This window comes from Mus musculus, chromosome 8, assembly GCF_000001635.26.
Source record: "Mus musculus strain C57BL/6J chromosome 8, GRCm38.p6 C57BL/6J".
In the NCBI taxonomy this organism is placed as follows: domain Eukaryota; kingdom Metazoa; phylum Chordata; class Mammalia; order Rodentia; family Muridae; genus Mus; species Mus musculus.
In genome coordinates, this window is record NC_000074.6 from 19,532,837 (window position 1) to 19,543,021 (window position 10,185).

Here is a 10,185-nt window from a genome sequence, read left to right on the forward strand (position 1 = left end):
CTCTTGTTCATCTCCCCCTAAAGAGAGCAAAGGGCTTCCTTCCTCCTAGCTGCAAGCTCTATTCTATTAGCACAACCAACAGGCTCCACTGGGGCTCTTGAGCTCACTTGCGATTTGGATGTTGGTAGCTAGGAAAAAAAAATCAAGCTTAATATTTGATGACATTCCAAAGTCAACCTTCTCTTTTTTCATCACAGACAAAATCTAGAAGCAGAGTGTCTTATCAGGACATCACCCAAGGAAGCAGGAGACAGTTGGTCTGGGAGCCACAGAAGGCTAGTGAGGTACACGGGCCAGGGAGACAGCAAGCTCTGGCTCTGGTGTTGCTGGCCAGACACGCACAGTTCAGAGAGTTGGTTCTTTTAAGTAATATTTTAAAAGACACTTTGGATTTTTACAGAGACTGAACTTTGAAAGGATTTGAATTGGTAAAGACTATGGGACTTTTAAGTTTGTAATATTTCATATTTGTGGTATTTCTAATCTGAGATCTTGGGAATGAACCAGACAAGGAAAAGTTATGTCTTTAAAAGTATTGTTTATCAAGTTGAAAAAAAAAAAAAGTAATGTAAGCCAACAAGGCAAGTGGATCCCTGAAGAAAATGATAAAGGGCCGACTCATACTGCATCTAGTTTTATTTTACCATAGCAACAAAGTTCCAAGCCACTTCTTTGTGGAACCAATCGTTTAAGAAGAGTCCTATTCTAGTATGTGTGTCTCTTCAGGGGCCTCCAAGATGATGCATCTTATCCCCAGAGATAAGGCCACCTGAAAGAAGGCACAATTGATAGAGGCAGGGATGGGAGTGGGCATGGGCAATGGGATTGGGTTGGGGTGGGGTGGGGGTGGTCTCAGCAAGGGCATATATGGTGCTAGGATATTACCTACTTGCTTTAACAGTTCTATGAGTGATCTTGGGGAATAACACAAATCTCCCATCTTTTCCTGGTTCTCAAGAGTAACTGCGGGATGTCTGGCTTTGCACCACCTAATGCTGGCTGAGAAGGTGCTGTTCTGCTCTGTCTCCTAGAAACAGTACCCTCCAGTGCACTAGCCTCACAAGTCAGAAGAGTCTGGGTTTGGAGTCCCTCAACTGAGGTGCAAGTAGGCATGTAAGGATGAGACTCTTTTTGTTCTGAAAAGCTCCATTGGCCCCAGAGTGTTGAGTGACTAGCATGTTTTACCTCACTACTGAACTGTACTTCGAAAACTGAGTCACAGAACTTGCTGTGTGCATGTGTTCAGTCTTATCGATCTTGAGCAAGAAGCTAAAATGCAGCTTAAGAGCCTGCCACCCACTGCTGGACTTCAGGACAAGTGTCTGTGTCCAGAGGTCTGTATAATAGAAAAACAGGAAAATGAGGTGAAGTTTCTCTTTGGGACAACAAGATAACTCAGTGGGTAAAGTCACTTGCTATCAAGTCTGACAAAGTGGGACCCATGTCGTGGAAGGAGAGACCCAATCTCTGCAAGTTGTCCTCAGACACACGTTGTGGCACACACCCAGGCCCCAGAGGTTAAGGTCAGAGGCGGAGTTTGCTGAACACAAAAGAGCAGTGGATGGGCTGATGGGTTGTCTTAGTGCTGAGAGAACTGGCTGCTCTTCCAGAGGACCGTGGTTTAATTCTCAGCACCCGTGTGGCATCTCACAATCTTTTGTAATTCCAGTCTCAGAGGATCTCATCCCCTCTCCTGGCATGCTCAACATTTAAGAAAACACTCATATGCATAAAATAAAAACAAATAAAATCCCCAAAAAAGTCTCAAAGAGGAGCAATGGAATCCATAGACACATATAAGTTCACTTGAATCTTACTTAGTACCTTAAGGATGTCCACATGTAGTACTGACTTGGAGAAGTGCTTGCATTTCATGCAGCGAACACGATTGGAGTTTTATAGGAGACTCTATCTGAGCAGAGGATGCAGAGTTTATTAGGAGGACTTCTTCAGTGCCTCAGAAGTATGCACATCCCCCACAAGCCAACGGGATGAGCTCCTCTGGAGGAGGAATGACTGGATATGCCACTGTGTTCCATCCTTAGAAATGAATGGCCTGATCTTCAGCTTTTTCTTGGGGACCATGGTCTTTAATGCAGAATATAGGACAAGTTAGGTCACTTTTTTTTCTGTAATATTAAAATCCAGTCATTTCTGCCTTGGCTTAGTCTCTCGAAGACCTCACGTGAAAGAAATGACAGGAGATTTTTGTTCTTCTTATAATACTTTCTAAGGTATGAGACCAAACTCAGAAACTTTAAAAACAAAACAAAACAAACAAACAAAATCAATGTTTCCCAGGACTTTAAAAATTGTAGGGCGTGTGCCCGCCCGCCACCCGCCGCGGATCACATGGTTTGGCTCCGCTCTCCGCGCCGCGCGGCTGCCCTCCTGGCCATCCGCACCACTGCAGCCTCCCCCCCCCCCCCCGCACACCCCCAGCCCTGCCGCCCTGGGCAGAGGGGCAGACCGAGGTCCGCCAGGCGGGCTAGGAGCCAGGCGCGCAGCTCAGCGTCCGCCAGTGCGCGCCGCCCAGGGTCTGCGCGGCCCGGGCCCCGGCCCCCCTCCAGCGGCCTCGAGCGAGGCCCGCGGCGCGCCCGGCCCCTCCTCGCAAACGGCCACTCTAGTGGGGCCGCTGCAGCCGGCGGGCGCCCCGCTACTGCAGGCCGAGGAGCACGGCCTGGCGAAGAAGAAGCCGGCGCCCGACGCCCAGGCAGAGTTGGACCCGAGTCGGACCCAGGCCTCGTCGCGACGGCGCGGAGCGCGAGAGCCCGCGGCCACCCGCAGCTGCGGAAGCCCCAGAGGGGAGCGACGGCGAGGATGGCGGCCGGCGTGACTTCGTGGAGGCACCGCTGCCCAAGGTGAACAGGTGGAAGAGGCACGCGCCGCCGCCGGCCGGGGTGAACAGACAGCCGCCGCCAGAACCTTCTGCTCCAGCCAAGGTGGGAGGGGAAGCAAGGTTGGTGATTTTGGAGATGCAATCAACTGGCATACACTTGGAGAGATAGCCCACAAAAGTGTGCAGCCACAGTCCCACAAGCCTCAGCCTGCTCGGAAGTTGCCACCCAAGAAGGACATGAAGGAACAGGAGAAAGGAGATGGAAGTGATAGTAAGGAGAGCCCCAAAACAAAGTCAGATGAATCGGGGAGGAAAAGAATGGGGATGAGGACTGCCAGCGAGGCAGACAGAAGAAGAAACGGTGCAAACACAAGTGGGTTCTATTGCAAATAGGCGTGAAGCCTGAAGTACCCAGAGAAATTGGCCTCCTGTCCCACTCGCCCACAGGAACCAAGACATACACCTGCTATCCGTGGGGAGATGAAAGGATCTGAACCTGCCACCTACATGCCTGTATCTGTGGCCCCACCCACCCCAGCCTGGCAACCAGAGACCAAAGCGGAGCCTGCCTGGCACGACCAGGATGAGACATCGAGTGTGAAGAGTGATAGGGCTGGTAGGGCACGGGCTTCCTTCCGTGACTGTGGACAGGGGAGGGGGGTGGTCGTGGACGGGGCCGTGAATGGGGTGGCACTCGAATCCACTTTGACTACCAGTTTGACTACCAAATTGATGGTACAGAGGGGCCCCGCACCCACAGGTATATGAACAACATCACTTACTACTTTGACAATGCCAGCAGCAATGAGATTTACAGTATGAACCAGGAGCTGCTCAAGGATTATATCAAGCTCCAGATTGAATATTACTTCAGCATGGACAATTTAGAGCAAAACTTCTTCCTGAGACGGAAAATGGATGCTGATGGCTTCCTTCCCATCACCCTTATTGCTTCCTTTCACCGTAACCCTAACCACTGACATTTCACTCATCTTTGGGCTCTAAAGGACAGCAAGGTGGTAGAGATGGTTGAGGAGAAAGTCCGAAGGAGGGAAGAACCTGAAAAGTGGCCACTGCCTGGCCCCCCAGTAGTGGATCATTCACAAACTGATTTTTCTCAGCTTCTCAACAGCCCAGAGTTTGTTCCCTGCCAGCACTACCAGAAAGAGACCGAGTCGGTACCTGGCTCTCGCCATGCAGTCACCCCAGTGCCAACAAAAACAGAGGAGGTCAGCAACCTGGAGACCCTTCCTAAGGGCCTGTCTGCCAGCCTCCCAGATCTGGATTCTGAGAGCTGGATTGAAGTGAAGAAAAGGTCTCGGCCCTCACCAGCATGCCCCAAGAAGCCAGAGAAGCCCAGGTTCTCCCACCCAACTGCTCTGCCTCAGCAGCTTCCCTCCCAGCAGCTCATGTCTAAGGATCAGGATGAGCAAGAAGAACTAGACTTTCTGTTTGACGAGGAGATGGAGCAGATGGATGGGTGGAAGAATACCTTCACTGCCTGGTCTGAAGAGGACTCTGACTATGAAATTGATGACCGGGATGTCAATAAGATCCTCATCGTCACTCAAACACCACCTTACATGCGTCGCCACCCTGGAGGGGACCATACAGTCAACCACACTTCGCATGCCAAGATGAGTGCTGAACTGGCCAAGGTCATTAATGATGGACTCTTCTACTATGAACAAGACCTATGGACTGAGAAGTTTGAGCCTGAGTATTCACAGATGAAGCAAGAAGTGGAGAACTTCAAGAAAGTGAATATGATTAGTCGGGAACAGTTTGACACTCTGACCCCTGAACCCCCTGTGGATCCTAACCAGGAGGTTCCTCCTGGGCCACCTCGGTTCCAACAAGTTCCTACTGATGCTCTGGCCAACAAGCTATTGTAGATGCTCCCGAGCCATCTACCATTGCCCGTTCTCTACCAATCACTGTCCCAGAGTCTCCAAATGCCAGGACTTCCCACACACCCCGGACACCCCAGCTCAAAGACTCTAGTCAAACACCATGATTTTACCCCGTGGTGAAAGAAGGACGAACCCTAGATGCCAAAGTGCCTTGAAAAAGAAAGACAAGGCACAACTCGAATCCCCCCCCCCCCTTGGAAAGTCATGTGGGCTGGGTGATGGATCCTCGGGAGCACAGGCCCAGGACTGCTTCTATTAGCTCCAGTCCTTCAGAGGGAACACCTGCAGTCGTCAGCTATGGCTGTACCCCTCAGTCACTGCCCAAGTTCCAGCATCCTTCCCATGAGCTTCTCAAGGAAAATGGCTTCACACAACATGTTCACCACAAGCGGAGGCGCTGCCTTAATGAGCAGAAGCACTTTGGCACTGGCCAGTCTCACGAGATAAACACCCTCTTCTGCTTTTGGTCCTTCTTCCTCTGAGATCACTTCAATAAAAAGATGTATGAAGAGTTCAAGCAGCTGGCGCTGTTGGATGCCAAAGAAGGCTACAGGGACGGTTTGGAGTGCCTTTTTTGATACTACAGTTATGGTCTAGAGAAAAAGTTCCGGCTGGACATATTCAAGGATTTCCAGGAGGAGACCGTGAAGGACTATTAGGCTGGCCAGCTCTATGGATCGGAGAAGTTCTGGGCCTTCTTGAAATATTCCAAAGCCAAAAATTTGGACATTGACCCCAAACTGCAATAATAGCTCTGCAAATTCTGCCGTTTAGAAAATTTCTGAGTGGACCCCCTCCTTTGGGCGAGTTGCGGTTGCAAGCAACACCCAGTAGTAGCAGGAGGCAGCGGAGAGGGCAGGAAGTGGTACCCTTCCCACTCGTCCAGCAGGCCTGCCACTGGGATCAGCCAACCCCCTATGACACCTACTGGTCAGGCCACTCGAGAAGATGCCAAATGGACAAGCCAGCATTTGGACACACTGACATTGGGAAAGTGAATGGCCTGAAGCCCCCTGGGGTTTGTGATAGAGGGGGTGGGGTGGGTGAGGATCTGTGGGGTGCCCAGAAGAGCAAACAAAAGAAGGGACAGACCTAGAGTTACTAAGAATGGGCCTTTGCACTAAGTAGCAGTGTATACCATTTGGGCTATTAGCGGTGCTCCTGGGCAGGAGTCTCCAAGTACCCCATCCCCTCCTGTCACCATGACTTCCATCATAACTTCTAAGGGGAGAGAGGAAGGGGGGAGAATATATATATATATATATATATATATATATATATCAAGTTTTAAATTATTGTTAGTTTGTCTGGCTTACCAAAATCACTCTTCAGACCTTCCTACAGCTGTTATGCCGACCTGTCTCCCCTGCCTCTTCCTGCTCCCCTCAAGCCAACTATACAGCCCACCAAAAGGCTCTGGTGGTGCCCATGGGCCCCAGAAGCACCAGCCCCTTGACAACCTGGGGTTTGCCATCACTGTGTCCCTGCTGTTCCACATACCCTTCTGCCATCTCTGGGGGAAGGAAACCAAAGGATCTCAGTGGGGGTGGGAGCTTCAGCCTCTCCCCCTTCCCCCCTCGCCCCACCCCAGAGACGCTGCTCACACCAGAAGAGACTATTGAAAGATGATTCATTTTATCTTTTCTCTGACCTTTCATTGGGAAAACAGAAAAACAAAACAAACAAACAAACAAACAAACAAACAAAAAACAAAAAAAGAAAGAAAGAAAAAAAAGACAAAATCGACTACTTAAAAAAAAAAAAAAAAAAAGACAAAACACCAGAGCCCACCTGTACTGGCTAGTTTTGTGTCAACTTGACACAGCTGGAGTTATCACAGAGAAAGGAGCTTCAGTTGAGGAAATGCCTCCATGAGATCCAACTGTAAGGCATTTTCTCAATTACTGATCAAGGGGGAAAGGCCCCTTGTTGTTGGGACTATCTCTGGGCTGGTAGTCTTGGGTTCTATAAGAGAGCAGGCTGAGCAAGCCAGGTGAGGCAAGCCAGTAAAGAACATCCCTCCATGGCTTCTGCATCAGCTCCTGCTTCCTGACCTGCTTGAGTTCCAGTCCTGACTTCCTTTGGTGATGAACAGCAGTATGGAAGTGTAAGCCAAATAAACCCTTTCCTCCCCAACTTGTTTCTTGGTCATGATGTTTGTGCAGGAATAGAAACCCTGACTAAGACACCACCTAATCCATAGAAAGTGATGTCTTTCCCCCTCCTTGGAATTTTTCTTCTGTTCTGTTTTTGGAAATAATATATTTTTTTAAAAAGTTGCCTTATTGTGGAGCAGGAACCTGAACTAATGCCCACAGGCCTGTTTTCCTTGAGCCTCCAGAAGAGCACCACCTGCCTGGGATGTCCCTGGACTTGGACTGACTAGAACTTTCCTGGAGACTGAGTTGCATGAGGGCCTCCTACCTGGAGGCAAGAGAGTTGGGGCAGTTCTATCAGAGCTGTGCCCAGGACACCCCTGCTGTTGCATTGTCTGAAGCCAATGTCCTGTGTCTACACACTGTTGCCACTGTCCTTGTTCTGCTTGCTGTCGCCTCTCCAGGCCCACTCTGCTCTGCTCTGCTCCACCACACCCTGCCCTGGGGAACCCCAAGGCCAAGTTTGCTTCAGACTGTTGTAAACATAATTGGTCTTGCCAGGTGCACACTTGTCCTCAGTGTGCACATCTCCCCAACTCTAGAACAAGGGGGTGAACACCCACTCATGTCCACAGCTTAGTTCTGTGTCTGGCCTTAAAGACCTTTGACATTTGAATTTAGGACCGATGTATCTGTGACAAGTATGCCAGGAGTGGGGGTGGGGCACCAGAGCAAGCCACTTCTCCATCACCATCTTCCCATGGAATTCAAGTCCTAAGACAGATAGCCTGCCAAATGGAACAGCCTTCATCCTCTGCCTGTGCAGGGTTAGGCATCCATCTGGCCCCAGCAAGGGGCAGATGGTGGTTTGCAAACCTGTGAGCCTTAGCAGATTTGCTACTCAGAGAGAAGGCTGCCTGGCCCTGCTCCAGCCTGGACTGCGGGTCCAGACAGGTGCTGAGCCCCATGTCAAGTTGTTCAATGTTTTTTTGTTCTGTAGATCCTTCCCACTCCTTTTTGATGACATTTATAAAAGAAGGCAAGCTGTTTGGAAGGTCTGGACATGAGGGAAAGGGCATGAGAACAAGGAGTGCTAGAGGCTCGGGTTCCCGTGTCCCCCTGGATGGGACCCCAGAGTCTCTTGTCAAAGGGCCCCTAGGTTTTCCCCAGCTTCTACCCTCTCCTCCAGCCATGGTGATGGCAGAGGCAAAGAAAAAAACTTTGAGCCCAGTTCTCACAGGAAAGGAAAACTCTCATGGGCTTTGCAGAGAAGGTTCCACCTACACTCATATATTGTCTTTACCATGTGCTAGGATATCACATCAACAGGACAAGAAAAATGTAAAATACTTGAATGATCTTGTATTATAACATTAATATTATTGAGAGTGTCTGCTTCCCAGGCTGAAGTGATTCATTCATTATTCTGGTCCTGCTCTAGTCCTTTGTAATTGGTGGTAATTATTATGCTTTCCTTTTTAATACAAAAAATGTATAAAAATAAAAACTTGAAAAGGCAAAAAAAAAATGTCATAGTTCATGCTAACTCAGACCAGGAAAAGCTCACAGACTTATGGCCTGTGTTTGGTCCTTAGAACACACAGGGGTGGGGGGAAGGAGGGGAAGAACTTCTTCAAATTGTTCTTTGTCATGGCATGGCATACTCACATGTGAGGGTGTACACACACACACACACACACACACACACACATCCCTATGTTGATGTAATCACACACAAAGACACAACTATATTGAACTATATTGACATAATGTTTTTCATTTCTAGGTTGGCAAAGATAAGAAATTTTGAAAATGCCAGGGAGGGAGGGACGAATAGACAGAGGGAGGAAGGGAGAGCATGAGTATAATTAAACTGGGATGGCTGCCTGGCACTATCTTATTTACATATCAGTCAAATTGTAATTGTAAAGCCATAGATGATAAGTTTGCCCCCTGTGCAACAGATTCTCCTAATATAACACGGAAGAAGTTTCCAGGAGCCATCTGGACTGTATTCAGGAGCTGCTGGTATTTCCATGTCCAGCTGTGGTAATGCCCACTGCCCCCCTTAATAAAGTCTCTCTACCCCCCCCCCCCTCTCTGCTCTTGAAATGTTCTCTAAGTAGGAGACCAGAGCCAGGACTTCAAACAAATTCAATACTCTGGGGTGTTGCCTGAGGACAGGTTGTGCTCTTTCTGACAGAGACAAGAAAATGGCAGACACTGCTCTTCTAAGAACCTCCCTGCTAGAGGCCAGAGTCTTTGCAGCATTCATTAGAAGAGACACAGCCTTTGGAGACAAGCTGTTCACAGATCGTGCCCAGGACCTGTTTCCACCCTGGGCTCTGTTGCCAATCAGTGCCAGGGACCAGGCTCCATGAGTCTCCATGGAATTCTCCGGCAGAATGTCTCCAAATGTGTGGACAAATCTGTCTCCTGCTTCTTCTCTTTGTTTCAAGGTGAGACAGGGACTCCTTTGGGAAGGAGATGAGTACTAATTACTTGCTCACTGCTGAGCTGTGTGGTCCTCCTACCAGGGGAACTGTCTAGGGACTTTGTACTGTTTCTTGAGACCAGTGGGAGTCAACATAAAGATGACTAGTCTCATGGGTTGAGCTGGCCAGCTTCGTGTTCACTCCTCTGCTTCCTGATCCTCACAGGGAGCTGAGCCTATCTGCCAAGCACTGCCTACTGTCCGGTGTTCTCTAGGGAGATAGCAGTCTTTCATTTGGGACAATAGCCTTGAATGTCTGCATCCATTAGAATCACTGGGGAACATTTAAAGAAATCCCAACAGCCTAGACCTTATCACCATAGGTTTTGAATGAGTTAAGGGATTGATGGAGCTACCAGGTGACCCTCATGTGAAGTCCCCCTCTGGCTTAAGATGGCCATATTCAATGAGAGTGAGTGGAGGTATGTTGTACCTTTATTTGGGAGCACTCTGTATAAACTGGTAACAGACTAGTTTTTCTAGGAGTCATGATATCCTGCTTTAACCTTGACAGACCCTGACGCTCACCTCCTAAGAGCATATGAGATCACAGTTATTCCTTCTATTAGAATGACGTCCACGACACTTTTGTACATTGCATGCAGTTATGTGAATGTGATTTTGAATTCAGTTCTATCTCTAATGGTCACAATTTACATCACACGGGTGAGAAGGGATACAGTTTCTAATCACTCAAAGTCCTTGATATTTCTCCCATAACTGTGGGGAACGATGCAGCATGTCCACAATATCATTGTGCTTTGTGTAGCATCTTGGGTCAGTAGCACTTGATCTAGATTCAGGAAAACATCCTTGACCCACCCCTACCCCCAGTTTCTTCAT

The 10,185-nt window shown here is 48.9% G+C and overlaps 1 pseudogene; it reads left to right on the forward strand.

The window, feature by feature from the left end:
• Gm16425 (predicted gene 16425) lies at positions 2,495 to 8,370 on the forward strand (annotated as a pseudogene).